We start from the raw sequence: 19,579 nt of genomic DNA on the forward strand, positions 1-19,579 counted from the left end.
GCGTGTATAACTTTCTTCTTCTTAATAACCCATAAACATTCACTTAATTTTTTTTCTTAATTTGATTAATTTTTTGCTCTGTATCATGGTGGAAGATACATTCTACATCTTTCTCTGTCCTATACAGCATCCAGCACAGCACCATGTGTGGAATGGGAGCTAGATATACACTTGTTGAATAGATGAGTCAGTTCTCTCACCCTTTTTGCAACCCAGCAATGTAACAGTTTTGTGTTTCTACACAGTTCATCAAGGATTCAGATTTAACCAATATTACTTAACTCTCTGCTCATCATCTAACTATCTTTAGGATCTTGATGTTTTATTCTACTGGGAGTTTCTAAAATATCATCGATTGGGGATTTGTACCAAGAACTTTTAAAAAGTAAATTGAGAGCCTTGGGCTTACTGTCGCCAATCACTTCTAGTCCTAACTTGCTGTGAGTCTCTGATGGTGCACTGTTGCTAAGATCATATTTCAAATACAGATACGGTAAAGGCAGCTGTCAAACTTCTTTCCAATAGTAAGGCTCCTTTCTCTCCTGTAATGAAGGCGAATTCCCTTTGTGGGTTAAGCGAGTTGGGTCAGAGGTGGCAGAGGTCCTCTGCTTTAGAAGCACCTTCACGGGTCATTCTGCTACAGTTATCCATAACCTAACCCAGTATTTCATCAGTTCTTACTTGGATTGTGGTCATAGTCTTCCAAATGCTCTCCTATTTTGGCTTTCCTATTTATGCTTTACAACACAGGTAGAATTATCTTCCCAAAATGCATGTTGCATCATTTCACTCATCTCTTCAAACATCAGCAAAAACTTCTCTTTGTTTGTGGACTCCATACTAAAATCCTTAGTTTGGCATTGAATGATCTCCATGGTAGAGCTCTAATACATCATTCTGGCTATGCTTCACTACTCTAGCTCTCCTCATCTTCTAAGTTCCTACTACCCGATTTTGTGTACCATTACTTGGGAAGCTCATGGCATTTCCACGCTTAAGGGCCTTTATTTATGTACTTGTTCCAACAAGAAATTGTCCCAACCCTTTCTCTCCAATTATATCAATTTACCTTTATTTTTTTTTTAATGAATATAGACTAAGTAAGTCAAATCTATAAGATGACATGATACAAACTGCAATTAATTAATTAGAAATTTGTATTAAATAGAATTCATAGAAGTATGATACTGGCATAACTTAAATATGCACTAGTCTTAAAGCATATATATCAATATTCACTGAAAATATTTTCATGTGAAGTCAAGGCCTCTTCTTTGAATAGGGCTTCTTGGTCATCCTTGCATAAAGAACACCCATAATGTATATTTTTAAGACTTCCTGTTTAAAAAGGAGTAAGACATTACTTGTAGTCTGTATGGAGAAGCCTTCAAAATTTTTGTGTGCAGTTTTCCCCCCAATCCTTGATAGCTGTCATGCCTACAACAATAATTTATAGCATTTCACTTTTTTTTTTTTTTTAACTTCTAAATCATTCAACTTAATTTTCTTGGAAATAATTACATCTTCCCATTAGTTTTTTTTTTTTTTTAATTTTACATGATATATACAGAAATCATATCATTTTCACAAGTAAAACTGCCATACACATGTTTGAGAATACTACAGCTGATTTTAAAGCATATATCTCATTAAGAGATAGCAGAAGTTCATAAATGTGCCATTGGCATTTAATGGTACAAAGGAATAATGATAGAAAGTGCATCCAAAGTATAGAGGTTGCTTAAAGTAATTTTTCTACTACCATGTCCTAGGCAACTGTGATACCAAAACCAGAAACTAAACCCATTGCCATCAAGTCGATTCCAACTCATAGCGACCCCATAGGACACAGTAGAACTGCCCCATAGGATTTCCAACGAGCAGCTGATAGTTTCGAAGGGCCAACTTTTTGGTTAGCAGCTGAACTCTTAACCACTATACCACCAGGGGCCCTGTGAATACAATTCTATCAGTTATCCATTACTGCATAACAAAAAACTCCACAATTTGGAGACTTAACACACAATAATTGTATTTACTCATGATTCTGTGAGTCATCAATTTGAACTGGTCTTCCCTCGGGTCACTTAGGCAGCTGCAATAGTCTGAAGGCCAGACTGGATGGTCTACAATGATCTCATTCACAAGTGTGGAGTTGGTACTGGGTCAGTATCTCTCTCCAAGAGTCTTTCATCCTCAACGAGGCTAGCAAAGGTGTCTTCATATAGAGTTCTCAGGGCATCAAGAGCCAAGGCTGGACACTACAATGCCCCTAGAAGGTTAGGCTTATAACCTCTGCAACATTCTGTTGGTTAGATCAAGTTACAAATTCAGCCCAGACTCAAGAGTTGAAGATATAGATTTGACCTCCTGAAGGGGGAGAGAGAGTCCTCTGGGAAAAAGGAATAGCTGAGCACATTCAAAGGCCTGGGAGCAAAACAGAACACAGAAAAGAGAGGAATAGAACGTTCACTGTGAGGAGGATTGAAAAATAGGTGAGAGAAAGATAAAAAGGGGGCCAGAGTTTGAAAAGCCACAGAAATTATATGAAGGAATTTAATTCTGAGTATAATGAGAAGGTACCAAAATATGCAAACAATCAAAGTGATATTCAGATCATCATTTTAGAAAAACTACTCAGGATGGTGTGTGGAGCATCACATGGAGGTATATGAGTCTAGAGGCAAAGTATTGACATAGTTGAAGTAATACGGAGAGTGGGTTGGAGGAGTAGTTTAACGGTGGTCAGGAGCCCATCTGTCAGAAAGACACACTAAATAGATATCAATCTAATTAAGGACCCAGCTTAGTTGTATCATTGGTAAGAGGAAAGAAAAGCAGTAACTCAGTAGTAAACAAAGAACGTGTTGAATGAAGATTCATGCTACAGAACTATGTCAAAGGAGATTGGATCATTCAGTAGTAACTGGCCTCTCATTTTTGAGAGCAACTATAAGAATACTATGGATCAGACTAATAATACTATCAGGTTGAAAATTTATGTGAATATTTATTTTTCATGAACTACTTTCAATTGGAAGAAAATAGAGAATGTTGTACTGTTTGGTGAATAATTACAAGAAGAAAAGGTCAGAGTTTAATTAAAATCCATTTTTCATTCAATAACTATCCTAATGGGGTGGGTGTAAGTCTCTTGATATCAACAAACCTATATTCTTAAATGTGAAGAAAAATATATATTCTCTTTCTTATTGTCTTATCTTACAAAAAACATTTTATAAGATTTTGCTACAAACAATAGAGGTTATCTTAGGTACTAATGACTACTACTAATAATACAGAATTTAAACAGTACCTAGAGAGGCAAATGCTACTTTATACATTCAAAAATTGAAAGAGAGGAGGCTGTGCAAGATCATGGCATAGTCAGACGCCTCATAATATCCCTCTTATAACAAAGACCTGAGAAAATAAACAAATTCAATAAGAATGGCAACTTTGGAACCCTGAGCATCAAAGAAAAGACTGAAGAATCAGACTGAGTACCAAGTGGAAGGAGAGACTGTACAAAAACAGTGAACATGGGGAATTATGATCACCGGTGCCCTGCCAGTCAAATCTGTACAGTGTGGCCAAATTGGGACAAAGCAAAGAGCGTTCCCAGCCAGAGATGCCACTGCCTGGTGTAGCTAAGCATGAGTAACTCTGTACCTATATCCAGAGCAAAGCAGAAATGTTCCCCAGTCTGCGGAAGTCAAGTGCACACACCTCACCCACCCTGTCCCTTAAACCCCCATGCCAGGATCCTGTAAACAGGCGGTGCCCCCTCTTCCACTCACCCATCTACCTGTCTTGGGAGCATGCGCTCTGGCAAAACCTCCTCTTTCACCCACCCACCCACACTGGGGGCCTGTGGACTGACAGCTCCTGCTGCTAAGCACAGTCACCTGAGCTTGGGCTTGGGGACCAGTGGAGTCTGCTACTCCTCTTGGTCACCAGTGCTGGGGGCCCAAGAACCAGAAGCACCCTCTTCTGCCCAGCCAACTGTACCAGGGGCCCGAGGACCACAGTGCCCACTCCTACGCCCAGCCACCCACACTGGAGTTCCATGGACCAGCAGTACCTGCTGCTCCACTCAGCCACTGGTGCTAGAAGCCCGTGAACTGAAGGTCTATGCCCAGCCATCCAGACTGGGGGCATGTAGGCCAGCAGTACCTCCTACTTCCTCCAGTTACCTGTGCTGGGAGCCTGAGGACCAGTGGCACACCCTTCCCTGCACTGCAGTCTAGCAGATGGAGCACACCCTCCTAATGGACACCTGTGGACTGATGGCATCCCCCCACCATCACCCACCAAGACTGCACCTGGAGGCTCATGCTCACTCCAACCATCCCTGAGTAGCCTACTCACCCAGGATCACTAGTGAGCATTTCCATACTACCCACCTGGTAACTGATGACCCAGGCACCCTCATCTTAATCACCCAGAAACCAGCAATGTGCACCCACAACACACAACCCAGCAACCAGTGAGAAGGCTCCCTACACCCACACCTAAGTGACTGGCTCACCAGCAATGCCAGCTACATCCTCAGCTACCTGCAAGACCAGCAAACAGAGACCTGTGCTCACACACCCAGCCGTTGTCTCATCCACCCAAAGACAAGTGGTGAAAGCTCCAGTGCAGCCAGACAAGAGACCAAAGTAGCACACACACCCCGCCTAATCAGATATATCAAAATAAAACACAACAAAATATCAGGAGGTACCAAATAAATATACAATAAATTAATAAATACAACAACACCTTAATGCCTTGGAGACAACAGACAATATCAAACCATATACACGAGCAGGACAAGGTGACTCCACAAGTGATCAAAATAAAGAACCAGATAACCTTCCAGAGGAAGAAATGGTAATAGAACTCCCTGATAAGGAATTCAAAAGATAATACATAGGTCGCTCCAAAAGATCAAGGAAAACACAGACAAAACCAAGCAAACACAGACAAAAATCAAGGAAAACATGGATAAAACAATAGAAGAATTCAGGAAAACAACACGAGAACAAAATGACAAAATAAATAGACTATTAGAAACCATACAAAAACAGCAATCAGAAATCCAAAAGTTTTTCAATAAAATTTCAGAAATACCAAACTCAACAGAGGGGCATAGGAGCAGAATTAAATCAACTGAAGACAGTATCAGTGAAATGGAAGACAAATCCCTTGACACCAATTTGAGGAAAAATCAGAAAAAAAGAATGAAGAAAACCTAACAATTGTGTGGAAACTATCAAGAGGAAAAATTTAGTATAATCAGAATTCCAGAACAGGCGGTGGCAAAAAAAAAAAAAAAAAAGAAGAGAGAATTGTCAAAGATTTGTTGGCAGAAAGACAGGAAGAGATCCATCCAAGAAGCTCAACTAGCTCCATACAGGATAGGCCCCAAACAAAAGTCACCAAAACATGTCATAATCATAGCTGCCAAAAGCAAAGGCAGAGAAAGAATCCTGAGAGCAGCTTGGGAAAAACAAAAAGTCACCTACAAAGGGGAACCAGTAAGACTAAACTCTGATTACTCAGCAGAAACCATGCAAACACAAAGGCAATGGGATGACATACATAACTGCCAATCAAGTATTATATATCCAGGGCAAAACTATCTCTCAAATATGATGGTGAAATTAAGAAATTTCCAGAAAAACAAAAATTAAGGAAACTTGTATAAACCAGACAAACCTTACAAGAAATATTAAAGGGAGTCCTTTGGACAGAGAATCAACAACATGAGACAACAATCTGAAATTAGGAAACAGGACAGCATCCGACAGACACCAACCCAGATAAAGAATTCTCAAAAACAAAACAAAGCTAAAATTCTGAAAATAGGGAACCAGAAATGTCAATCCGTAAATGACAATAACATCAAAACAAAAAGAGGGAATAAATGGTATAGTTATAGGGATTTCATATGGAGAGGAAGTCAAGACGATGTCAAGAAATAAAAGACTGCTTTAAACTTAGGAAGATAAAGGTAAGTTTCAAGGTAACCACAAATTAAGTTAACAAATGTACTCAGAAAAATAAAAAAGAAAAACAGGAAGACTCAGTAAACACAGAATCAACAATAACGGAAAATGAGAAGAAAATCCACAAATAAGAACTCAGCAAAGAACATTAAGTGGAACAAAGAAACCATCAAAACTACAAAAAAAATAAGAAAGCACAACAAAATGACAGCAGTAAACTCATACCTATCAATAATCACACTGAATGTAAATGGCTTAAACGCACCAGTAAAGAGACAGAGTGGCAAAATGGATTAAAAAAAAAAAAATCCATCTATATGCTGTCTACAAGAGACACACTTTAGACATAAAGACAAACTAGAATTCAAAGGATGGAAAAACATTATCAAACAATAAACAAAAAAGAGCAGGAGTGGCAATACCAATCTTTGATAATATAGACTTTATGACAAAATTCACCATAAAAGATAAGGAAGGACATTAAATAATAACTAAAGGGTCAATCCACCAAGAGGACATAACTATGATAAACATACACACACCCAATGACAGGGCTCCAAAGTGCATAAAACAAGCTCTAACAGCACTGAAAAGAGAAATAGACAGTTCCACAATAATAGTAGGAAACTCCAACACACCACTTTCGGTAAAGGACAGAGCAAATAGAAAGAAACTCAACAAAGATACAAGAGACCTTAATGCCACAATCAACCAACTTCACTTCAAAGACATATACAGAACACTCCACCTAAGAGAAGCAAAGTATACATCCTTTACCAATGTACATGGATCATTCTCCAGAATAGACCAATTTTAGGCCACAAAGCCAGCCTCAATAAAATCCAAAACATGAAAATAATACAAAGCATTTTCTCTGATCACAATGCTATAAAAGTAGAACTGAATAACAGGAAAAGCAAGGAAGAAAATCAACTACATGGAAACTGAATAACATCTTCCCTAAAAAACACTGAGTAATAGAAGAAATTAGATTTAATAGAAGAAATTTAGATGGCAATGGGTTTAATAGAAGAAATTAGAAATGAAATTAAAAATTCCTAGAATGAAATGAAAATGAAAAAACAACATACCAAAACCTTTGGGACACAACAAAAACACTGCTCAGAGGTCAATTTATAAGAATAAAAACAAATATCAAAAGAGAAGGGCCAAAATTAAACCATTAACCCTACAACTCGAACAAACAGAAAGAGAGCAGCAAAAGAAGCCCACGGTCACCAGAAAAAAGGAAATAATAAAGATTAGAGCAAAAATAAATGAGACAGAGAACAGAAAAACAAAGAACAAATCAATAAGACCAGAACTTGGTTCTGTGAAAGGATCAATAAGATTGACAAACCACTGGACAAATCAATAAAAGAAAAGCAGAAGAAGCAGCAAATAACTCAAAAAAGAAATGAAGTGGGTGACATTACAATAGACCTAACTGAAATAAAAAGAATTATAACAGAATTCTATGAAAAATTATACTCCAAACAAATTTGAAAACCTAGAGGAAATGGACAAATTTCTAGAAACACACTGCCTATGTAAACTAACACAAACTGAGGTAGAAAAACTGAACAGACCCGTGAAAAAAGAAGAGATTGAAGAGGTAATAAAAAACTCTCAACAAAAAGTGAAGCCTTGACAGCTTCACTGAAGAATTTTACCAAACATTCAGAGAAGAGCTCACACCATAGAAAAGAAGCAGTACTCCCAAATTCATTCTACAAACCCAGCATAATCCTGATACTAAAACCAGGCAAAGACATCACAAAAAAAGAAAATTGCAAACCAATATTCCTTACAAATATAGATGCAAAAATTCTTAGCAAAATTCTAGCCAATAGAATTAAACAGCATATAAAAAAATAATACATCATGAGCAAGTGGGATTCATACCAAGTATATAAGAATGGTTCAACACTAGAAAATCAATCAACATAATCCACCACATAAATAGAATAAAAGAAAACAATTACATCTCTCAAAGATCATCTCAATCGATGCAGAAAAAGCATTTGTTAAAGCCCAACACCCATTCCTAATAAAAACTCTCAGCAAAATGTCTCAAGGACATTTATACAAAACCAACAGCCAACATTATTCTCAGCAAAGAGGCTGAAAACATCACCACTCTTATTCAACACCGTACTGGACGTCCTAGCTAGAGCAATAAGGCAAGAAAAGAAAACGAAGGGCATTCAAATAGGTAAAGAAGAAGTCAAATTATCCCTATCCATAGATGATATGATTCTAAACAGAAAATCCCAAAGATTTTACAAGAAAGCTACTATAACTAAAAGAAGGATTCAGCAATGTAGCAGGATACAAGACAACATAAAAAATCAGTTGGATTCCTCTACATCAACAAAGAGAACTTCGAAAGAAAACAATAACATTTATAATAGCCCCTGAAAAGGTAAAATAATTAGGGATCAATCTAACCAGGGACATAATAGACCTATGCAAAAAAACTACAAAACATTACCTCAAGGAACCAAAATAGCAGTACATAAATGAAAAAACATACCATGTTCATGGATAGGAAGACTTAACACGGTGAAAATGTCAATACTACCCAAAGCAATCTATAGATATAATGCAATTCCAACCCAAAATCCAACATTTTTTCAATGAGATGGGAAAAATTAATCACCAAATTTATATGGAAAGGAAAGAGTCCTGAATAATTGAAGCATTATTAAAGAAGAACAAAGTAGGAGGCCTCACACTACTTGATCTCAGAACTTATTATACAGACATGGTAGTCAAAACAGCCCGGTACTGGTACGATGACAGATACATACAGCAATGGAAAAGAATTGAGAACCTAGATGTAAATCCACCTAGCTATGGACAGCTGATCTTCGACAACAGGCCAAAGTCCATTAAATGGGGATTTTCTATTTTTAAGAAATGATGCTGGCAAAACTGAACATCTATCTGTAGAAAAATGAAACAGAACCCATACTCACACCATACACAAAAACTAACTCGAAATGAATCAATGGCCTAAATATAAAACCTTAAACTATAAAGATCATGGAAGAAAATAGGGACAACACTAGGGACCCTAATACATGGCATAAGTAGAATACAAAACATAACTGAAACTGCACAAGTGGCAGAAGATGAACTAGATAGAAGGGACCTTCTAAAAATTAAATATTTATGCTCATCAAAAGACTTCTCCAAAATAATAAAAAGAGAAACTACAGACTGGGAAAAAATTTTGGCTATGACATATTCAACATGGGTCTAATTTATAAAATTTATAAAAAATTTCAACACTTCCACAACAAAAGGACAAACAATCCGATGAAAAAATGGACAAAGAGTAGGAACAGACATTTCACCAAAGACATTTAGAGGGCTAACAAACACATGAAGAAATGCCTGCAATCATTAGCCATTAAACCAAAAACCAAACCCAGTGCCATCGAGTCGTTTCCGACTCATAGCAACCCTATAGGACAGAGTAGAACTTCCCCATAGAGTTTCCAAGGAGCACCTGGCGGACTCGAACTGCCAACCCTTTGGTTTGCAGCCGAAGCACTTAACCACTACACCACCAGGGTTTCCTCATTAGCCATTAGAGAGATGCAAATGAAACTACATTAAGATACCATCTCACCCCAACAATAATAGCACTAATCAAAACAACAAAAAATAACATATGTTGGCAAGGTCAAGATGAGATTTGAACTCTTATACACTGCTGGTGGGAATCTAAAATGGTACAACCACTATGGAAAACATTACAGTGCTTCCATAAAAGCTAGAAATAGAAATACCATGTGATCCAGCAATCCCACTCCTAGGTATATACCCTAAAGAAATAAGAGCCATGACACAAATAGATATATACACACTCATGTTCACTGCAACAATTACTCACAATAGCAAAAAGATGGGAACAACCTAAGTACCCAACCTAAGGATGAATGGATTAAAAAAAGAAAAAACTCTCAATGGAATACTACATAAAGAATAACGATGAATCTGGGAAACATCTCACAACAGGGATGAATCTGGAGGTCATTCTGCTGAGTGAAATAAGTCAATCACAAAAGGATAAATATTGTATGAGAACTATTTTAGAAAATCAAGAAAAGGTTTACACATGGAAAAAGATATATATCTGATGGCTACCAGAGATGGGAGGGAGTGGGGGGAAAAATTATTGACTAGATAGAAGACATGTGTTAATATTAGTGAAGGGAAAGGCAACACACAATATGGGGGAAGTCAGCACAAGGCAAAGGAAGACACTGAGACGAAGGTAAGAATGAAGGGTAACTATGGTAATTACTATAACATAGACAATCCTGCAACAATAGTATTAACAAACAATAATTTACAGTTGGATGCACAGGTAAATAGGTACGCTGTACAGGTGTGAGAAGGTGCAAGGGAACACACTCACTTGCAGATATAAGTTAAATTGTGGCTATTTCTACATACATAATTGTAGATGTTGCATGTATATTAATATAGACAATAAAGCACACAAGGGGCACAGTTATGGAAACTTCTTAGCCATAATCACACAAATCATGAAACAAAACTCCTAGGCTGGAAGGCAAAGGACTATGGACTTGGAGGGCATCTATGTCAACTGGCACAACATAGTTCATAAAGTTAATGTTCTGCATCCTACTTTGGTGAGTAGTGTCTGGGGTTTTAAAAGCTCAAAGGGTGACCTAAGATGCAACTATTGGTCTCTTCCTGTCTGGAGAAAAAGAGAGTGAAGAAAGCAAAGACTCTAGGGAGCAATTAGTCCAAAGGACTAATGGGCCACAGGAATCAAAGCCTACATGACTCCCAAACCAGAAGAACTAGATGGTGCCCACCTACCACTATGACCGCTCTGACTGGGATCACAACAGCAGGTCCCAGACAGAGCAGGAAAAAATGTAGAGCAAAAAATCAAATTTCAAACAGACCAGCCTTAGCGGTCTAATAGAGACTGGAGGGACCCTCAAGACTATGTTCCTAAGATACCCTTCTGACCTGGAATTGAAGCCATTCCCGGAGACACCTTTCAACCAAACAATTGACAGGTCCATTAAACAAACAATAACACCCAAGAGGAATGTGTTCCTTAGAGCAATCAATTATACAAGATCAAAATGGAAATATTTGCTCAAAAGCAAGGATAAGAAGGCAGGAAGGGGTAGAAAATCCAGACAAAAGGGAACAGGGAGTCCAAAGCAGAAACAGAGAGCGTGCTGACACATTGCAGGGAATGCAACAAATGTCATGGAACCCTTTATGTACAAACTATTGAATAGGAAACTTTTGGTAAACTTTCACTTAAAGCACAATAAATTTTGTGTTCTTTTTTAAAATACCATATTCAAGAGATGTTTACCAAATATTAAAAAAAGAAAACAGGTTTTGAAAGGAAAAAATCATAAGTATATTTGAGGTCAGTAAAGAAAAAATCTCCCACAGACTCTAAGATCTGTCAATGAAAATAATTCCCTCAGTGCCTCTGCGTTCTCATACCCTGTATCATTTCCCCACAGCTCTCTTCCTGAATGCTCATCAGGATATATTTCATCAGATGGTTGCTTAGTCATTCCTTAGCTCCTCCTCCAGTGGCACTTCTGAGAATCCTTCTGTGATTTTCCCAGCCTCTTAGCGGCTTCCTCAGGGTTCCCATGGTATATCTATGGCAGCATTCATCACATTGTTTATAACTATTTATTTTTCTTTTCTAGTCTTTGTGACTTTCTCAATACTATTTAAAATCTTTTATCTAATTGGTTTCTAGTAGAAATATCAAAGAACAAGTCCACCACAGTACAGTAAACTGTGTATCCACGGTGCTGAAGTGGTTGCTTAGCACAGAGCAAGTGCCTTTGAATTATTATAAATTATTTTGGGAGTAACAAAACTAACACTAGAAATAAGATTGATAAAACAACTAAGGTGAGGTCTGTAACATGTATTTCAATAAAACAGAAGATTTCATCACTTTGAGTAGAAAGTTCTTAAAGAGGCTTTGTGAAAATTAACTATTCAGAGTAATGATGACTCTTAGGTTGTGTAAGCTGTTTTTTTTTTTATTTGTTCATCTTTTGTTTTTAACAGGTATTTCCCAGAGAATACTGAATATACTATGGACTGCCAAAAGAACAAACAAATCTGTCTTGGAAGAAGTACAGCTACAATGCTCCTTAGGAGCAAGCACAACAAGACTTGTCTCGCATACTTTCGACATGTTATCAGGAGGGACCAGTCCCTGGAGAAGGAAATTATGCTTGGTAAAGTGGAGGGTCAGCAAAAAAGAGGAAGACCCTCAAGGAAATGGATTTGCACAGTGGCTCCAGCAATGGGCTAAAGCATAACAACGGTTATGAGGATGGCGTACTACCAGGCAGTGTTGCCGTCTGTGGATATACGGTCTATGGATATAGGGTCCCTAGGAGTCTGAAGTGACTATAACAAAGGCACCTAACAACAACAACAATATATTCCCTGAAAGGAAGTAAAGGTTTATAAAAAGTCCAATTGAGTAAATACAACTTATGTAATTGCCTGTGACGTTATTGGCTTTAAATATACATAATATATATAATATATATAATATTTTTATATAATATATATATAAAATATCCTATTAGGTCATGTTTTAGAAACAAAAAAATATATTTAAGCAATGTAGTTCCTCTTTATGAGCACAAACCAACAACTTAGTGGTTTCAACAGGAAGAAAGCAATACTGCTTGGAGTAAAATTATTCTGCATTATTCAAATGATATGTGCTCTGGGTAAGATTTACTCAGGAAGACCTGAGATATCAAATCTGGTGTTCTGTATCACTCAACAGCTTCCAAATCCTAACTTCACTCTCAGATCATGAAAAAAACATGCTTGGGAAGGAGCAGTACAGCTACAGGGAGATAACCACTTTCTATGGATCCCAGTAGACAGAAATAAGCTCAGCCAGAAAGCCATGTTAACGAGGATTTTAGAATCACAAGAGCAAAATGGAACACTAGAGATCTGTCTGTAAGTCTGCACTTCTGATGCCAGGAAGGATGGGAGTCTCAACCTCCCTAAACAGGGAGATAGCTATCTATTTCTCAAAAGCTCCATGGATTTGGATTCCAAAAGTGTCACAATAAACCTTTTCCAGTGTTACTTTCTCTTTTCCCATATAAAATCCAAATCCCCCTTATTACATTAGAGGTCAGTTTTTGTTTCTTCATTAGCAGGTATATTCAACCAAAAGTAGGACTGGCTATTTTCAGAGATACTCTTCAGGCTCCTCCTAACTGCTGTTCTGTTGCCCCTCTCATCTGTTAAAATGATCTCTGCACAATGGCACGCACACATGCACACACTCTCTCCACCCTTTCCTTCCTTCCTTCCTTCCTTCCTTCCTTCCTTCCTTCCTTCCTTCCTTCCTTCCTTCCTTCCTTCCTTCCTTCCTTCCTTCCTTCCTTCCTTCCTTCCTTCCTTCCTCCCTCCCTCCCTCCCTCCCTCCCTCCCTCCCTCCCTCCCTCCCTCCCTCCCTCTCCCTACCTCCTCCTTCCTACCTCCTTCCCTCTCTCCCTCCCTCTCTCTTTTCTTCCCTTCCTCCCTCCATCACTCCTCTCTCTCTCTCTCTCTCTCTCTTTTAAGCTTTGAGGTAATTTACACAGTTCTTTTCTAGAAATTTATACTTTTATATATGACTTTTAAAAAATTGATCTCAGGGAAAATCTACTCAGGAACCACACCTAGACCGTGTTTAAAATCCAAGCACTGTGTGTATGTGTCTGCATGTGTGTGTATGTACACTAGGGCCTGAAGAGGGATTGATAGAGGGAATAGAGTAGGATCTTTTTATAAAGTGTAGGCTCAGAGAATTATCTAGGAGAGACAGAGAATTAAATGAAGTCCTATCATGGGAACACAGTAATCATCATAAGGCAAGCAAATGTAAAAGCAGAGGAAAAAAATCAACACATTTGACTGTTGGCAGTATTTCATGAAAGGAGGCAGGAAAGGGGGTTGTTCCCAGCTTTAAAATGTCAAGAAATAGTGTGTATGAATACATTTGAAAGGAGTGCTTTCAGGATGCCAATAATCTCATATAAAATTCCCTTTTAAAATTATGTTAGTATTTCTTCCTGTAGCAGAGGGTTTCCTATTTTGGGTAATATGCAGGATGTCTGGAAAGAATTTTAGGAAAATAATGTATTATTTTTTCTGAAACTGAAGAAAATTAGAACAAGTCGACGAGAGCCAAAGTACGACCTTGAATATATCCCACCTGAATTTAGAGAACACCTCAAGGACAGATTTGATGCGTTGAACGCTAATAACTGAAAACCAGGTGAGTTATGGAATAACACCAAGGACATAACACATGAAAAAAGAGGTCATTAAAAAGGTAGGAGAGAAATAAAAGACTTAAATGGATGTCAGAAGAGACCCAAACTTGCTCTTGAACGTTGAGTAGCTAAAAAAAAAAAAAAAAAAGTGATGAAGTAAAAGAGCTGAACAGAAGATTCCAAAGGGTGGCTTGAGAAGACAAAGTATTATGATGACATGTGTAAAGAGCTGGAGATAGAAAACCAAAGGGGAAGAACATGCTCAGCATTTCTCAAGCTGAAAGAACTGAAGAAAAAATGCCAGCCTTGAGTTGCAATTCTGAAGGATTCTACTGGGAAAACATTAAATGACATGGGAAGCATCAAAAGAAGATGGAAGGAATACACAGAGTCACTACACCAAAAAGAATTGGTAGACGTTCAACCATTTCAGGAGGTAACATAGGATCAGGAACTGATGGTACTGAAGGAAGAAGTCCAAGCTGCACTGAAAGCATTGGCGAAAAACAAGGCTTCAGGAATTGACCAAATACCATTTGACGAATACCAACTGTTTCAACAAACGGATGCGGTGCTGGAAGTACTCACTCGTCTATGCCAAGAAATTTGGAAGACAGCTACCTGGCCAACCAACTGGAGGAGATCCATATTTATGCCTATTCTCAAAAAAGGTGACCCAACTGAAAGTGGAAATTATCAACCAACATCATTAATATCACATGCAAGCAAAATTTTGCTGAAGGTCATTCAAAAGCAGCTGCAGCAGTATATCAACAGGTAACCACCAGAAATTCAAACTGGATTTAGAAGAGGACATGGAACCAGTGATATAATTGCTGATGTCAGATGGATCCTGGCTAAAAGCAGAGAATACCAGAAAGGTGTTTACATGTGTTTTATTGACTATGCTAAGGCATTCGACTGTGTCAATCGTAACAAATTATGGATAACATTGCGGAGAATGGAAATTCCAGAACACTTAATTGTGCTCCTGAGGAATCTGTACATGGATCAAGAGGCAGTCATTCAAACAGAACAAAGGGATACTGCATGGCTTAAAATCAAGAAAGGCATGTGTCGGGGTTGTATCATTTCGCCATACCTATTCAATCTGTATGCTGAGCAAATAATCTGAGAAGTTGGACTATATGAAGAAGAACGGGGCATCAGGATTGGAGGAAGATTTTTTAACAACCTGCATTATGCAGATGACACAACCTTGCTTGCTGAAAGTGAAGAGGAGTTGAAGCACTTACTGATGAACATCAAAGACCACAGCCTTCAGTATGGATTACACCTCAACATAAGGAAAACAAAAATCCTCACAACTGGACCAACGAGCAGCATCACGATAAATGGAGAAAAGACCGAGGTTGTCGAGGATTTCATTTTACTTGGATCCACAATCAACACCCACGAAAGCAGCAGTCAAGAAATCAAAAGACGCATTACATTGGGTAAATCAGTTACAAAAGATCTCTTGAAAGTGTTGAAAAGCAAAGATGTCACCTCGAGGACTAAGGTGCACCTGACCCAAGCCATGGTGTTTTCAACCACCTCATATGCATGTGAAAGCTCGACAATGAATAAGGAAGACCAGAGAAGAACCGATGCCTTTGAACTGTGGTCTTGGTGAAGAATATTGAATATACCATGGACTGCCAGAAGAAAGAACAAATCTGTCTTGAAAGAAGTACAACCATAATGTTCCTTAGAAGCAAGGATGGTGAGACATGTCATCAGGAGAGATCAGTCCCTGGAGAAGGACATCATGCTTGGTAAAGTAGAGAGTCAGTGATAAAAAGGAAGACCCTCAATGAGATGGATTGGCATAGTGGCTGCAACGGTGGTCTCAAGAATAGCAACAATTGTGAAGATGCTGCAGGACCGGGTGTGTTTAGTTCTGTTGCGCAAAGGGTCACTATGAGCCAGAATCGACTCGACAGTACCTAACAACGACAACAACAATGTGTTAAATCTTTTTAGATACAAAAAACCCATATTTTTTTTTTCACTGCTTAAAATAATCAATGGCTTGGCAATATTATGGGCACTAAAGAAGAATGCAAGACCCACTGCCATCAAGCCGATTCAGACTCAGTGACCCCATCGGGTTTCCAAGGGTGTAAACCTCTATAGAAGCTACATGTTTCTCTCACAGAGCTGCTGGTGGTTGGGTTAGCAGCCAAGCACTTTAACCACTGTGCCACGAGGGCATCTTAAAAGAAGAAAAGGAAACTAAATTTTAAGATTATTGATTTTTAAAATTAAGAAGTCATAGAATCACATGCTTAATCAGATGGCCCAAAACACAGTCAATTAAATTGTTAAGGTATTTGGCTACAGCTGTGCTTCAATTTAGAACTACGGTAGGCAAGCTGAAAATTCTTCTATTCATCTCCATTTGTTTTTGCTTTTTTCCCATCATATAAAACAAAATTAGAGCACAAAAATGTATACTCAGTATTCAAAGCAAGAGTTTACTTAAAATATAATTTTGGAGGTATACAAGTAGTCACCAGTATCATTTATCTGAATCGTTTTTTGGTGATTATTACCTTAACCCTAGTGCTTCTCAATTTGGCCTTCTCATGGCCTATCCCCTATTACAATGTGCCCTGATTAATTAGCTATCATTTTGCAAACTTTTGAATAAACTGCTCTACGGCAATAAGCATACCAACCCTGCCGAATCAGAATTGCTTACCAACCAGGAAACTGAGGATAAGAGATGTTAATTTTTTTTTTTTTTCTTTTTGCCAAGATCATACAGCTGGTAAAGATTTGAACTAGTTTTTGTGGCTCAATCTGTTAACACATGAACCCACCTCATACTCACTTCCACCATATCACATAAGCTAACTGAAGCACTGTAAATTATTCTTCCTATGTAAAGCTAAGTCTTTCAAAATACCAGCCACTCTGTTATGTTGGTTATAACATACAAAATATTTCAACAGTAAAGAGAACACTGAAGTTTTCTTCTATAATTTGATAATTTCCCAGTTCCATTGATAACCACAGCTAACATTTTTTACGAGCTTGCAGTGTTTCGACGACTATTCTCAATGCTCTACATGGTTCATTATCCTTACTCATCACAACTCTAATGAACTATCAGGTTGATTAGAATTAAGTTCATCTGTGAATGGCATAAATTAAAAAAATAAAACAAGCTTATGCAAAATGGAAATTTATTTCTCTTTTAAGTAAAAGTTTATGTAGGTGGTCTAAGAATGGTACCCTGTCAAAGATCCAGTCTCTGAGAGCTCCACTTCTTCTTATATTTAATTGGCCAGGAAATAATCACATGGGCAAATCTAGTTGCAAAGGATGCTGGGAAATGCAATCTTTATTATGGGAGATCAAAAAACTGAGCACAATTGGGGATATTACCAAAATGGAAGAAAAGGACAAAGGATATTGAGAAAAACTAGAAGTACCTATGTAGGAAAGTATAATTATTATACTTCTTTTCCAGATGAGGAAAGTCAAATAACATGCCTAAAGGAACACAATAAATTATTTTCCTCAATTTTAAGTCATTGTGTTATAGAAGCTTATTACAAAATCTACTTTACTATGAGGTCCATTTTACCCCTCTATCATCCACCCATCAAATATTCCTTGTCTTATACCAAAATTAAGTCAAGGAAATTTCCAAAGATATCCTTCAATGTAGATTCTGGGTACACTTTTAATGTCTGATTACCACCAGATAAGAAAATCGAAAAAAAAAGTGTTAACTCATGCATGGTAAAACCAAGCCAAATCCATTGCCATCGAGTCAATTCTGACTCACAGTGACCCTATAAGACAGAGTAGAATTGCCCCACAGTGTTTCCAAGGAGGAACTGGTAGGTTCGAACTGCCAGCCTTTGGTTAGCAGCTGGGTTTTTAACCACTGCGCCTCCAGAGCTCCTAACTCATGGTAATAAAGTGATAAATTTGTATTAATCCTGTACTACATGGAAAGCAAATGTCTTTAAGGGAAAATACATACGAAAAAATGAGAGTATTTCAACCCAACAATTTGAATATATACATCATTATGGTAGGCAGATTCCATTATACTTATACTATTGTTAAAATATTAAAATACACATGCTGAAAAAAAAATAAAGCAAATGATACATTGCCAAACAGCCAACAGTTTGAGGTAGAGAGATTACCACCTACCAACTCATTTCCCTCTACCAAAACTTTTTGGACCTCGTCTGACCTCTTCTATTTTGATGTATCTCATCTACAATAATTTTATTTTGGATAAGACACAGGATCTAATTCCAAATCTAGACATTGAGAAAACTGGGTGAAAATTAAATGAGGTTTAAAATATTATATCATTCATATAAATTAAGGATATGAATGGGTTCTAACAAAATAGAAGTGGCTGTTCACTTTACTAGAAATGCATCCCTTTCTCTCACCAGGCATTAAAAACTATTCTTGATCAATTGTACAGGAGGATTACTGTCTCCATAATCTTATCAGGGTTTTCCTTTTGAAAAATTCATGGTCCACTCCTTACAAGGAAATCTATCTCTGTAGGAAACAAGGATATGTTGTGGCTTTATTTTTACGTTGCAGAAATCAGCCCTTTGTAAAGGTCTGTGATCTTCCTGTTGATATGATTAGACACAGAGCAATATAGTGATTAAAGAAGGTATTTTTAGTCTTTGCTTTGGTAGAATCTTCAGGAAGGCTAGAGGCTTACAGGGGAGATTGAGTGGTAAACTGAGATATGCAGTTTATGGAGAAAAATTTTTCATTAGAGGCCTAGTGAGCCATGGTAGGAATGGCCATGGAGGAGAAAGAGGACAGACAAGGGGTAACTGGAGAGAAGAACAAGCTCTCAGATAAGCAAAAGCCAAAAATAATATGCAGATGAGCTTTAGGAACTACAAAAAAAAAAAAAAAAGACATCAAAAATGAGAGGCAAATTTCAATAGAACATGACCTACAATTTCAATGAAACATAATCCATGCTTCCCAATCTCAATTTTTTTTTTAATGTTGGAGTTATTTATTCCTCACCTACAGATAGTTCAATATTTTTAAATGACTTTTCTTCTATCCAGTTTTTTTACTCAATTGACGAGTAGTATTGATCTTGCTCTAAATCCATATCTTACGTTAAAATGATCACTTACTCTCATATTTTATTGATAGACACTGTTTTTTCTTTTAAAAAAAAAAGGAAAATATTTGGATGAATTAACCTCATGCATGTAAAACCTATATATA

This window comes from Elephas maximus, chromosome 9 (assembly GCF_024166365.1).
Source record: "Elephas maximus indicus isolate mEleMax1 chromosome 9, mEleMax1 primary haplotype, whole genome shotgun sequence".
NCBI classification, from domain to species: domain Eukaryota; kingdom Metazoa; phylum Chordata; class Mammalia; order Proboscidea; family Elephantidae; genus Elephas; species Elephas maximus.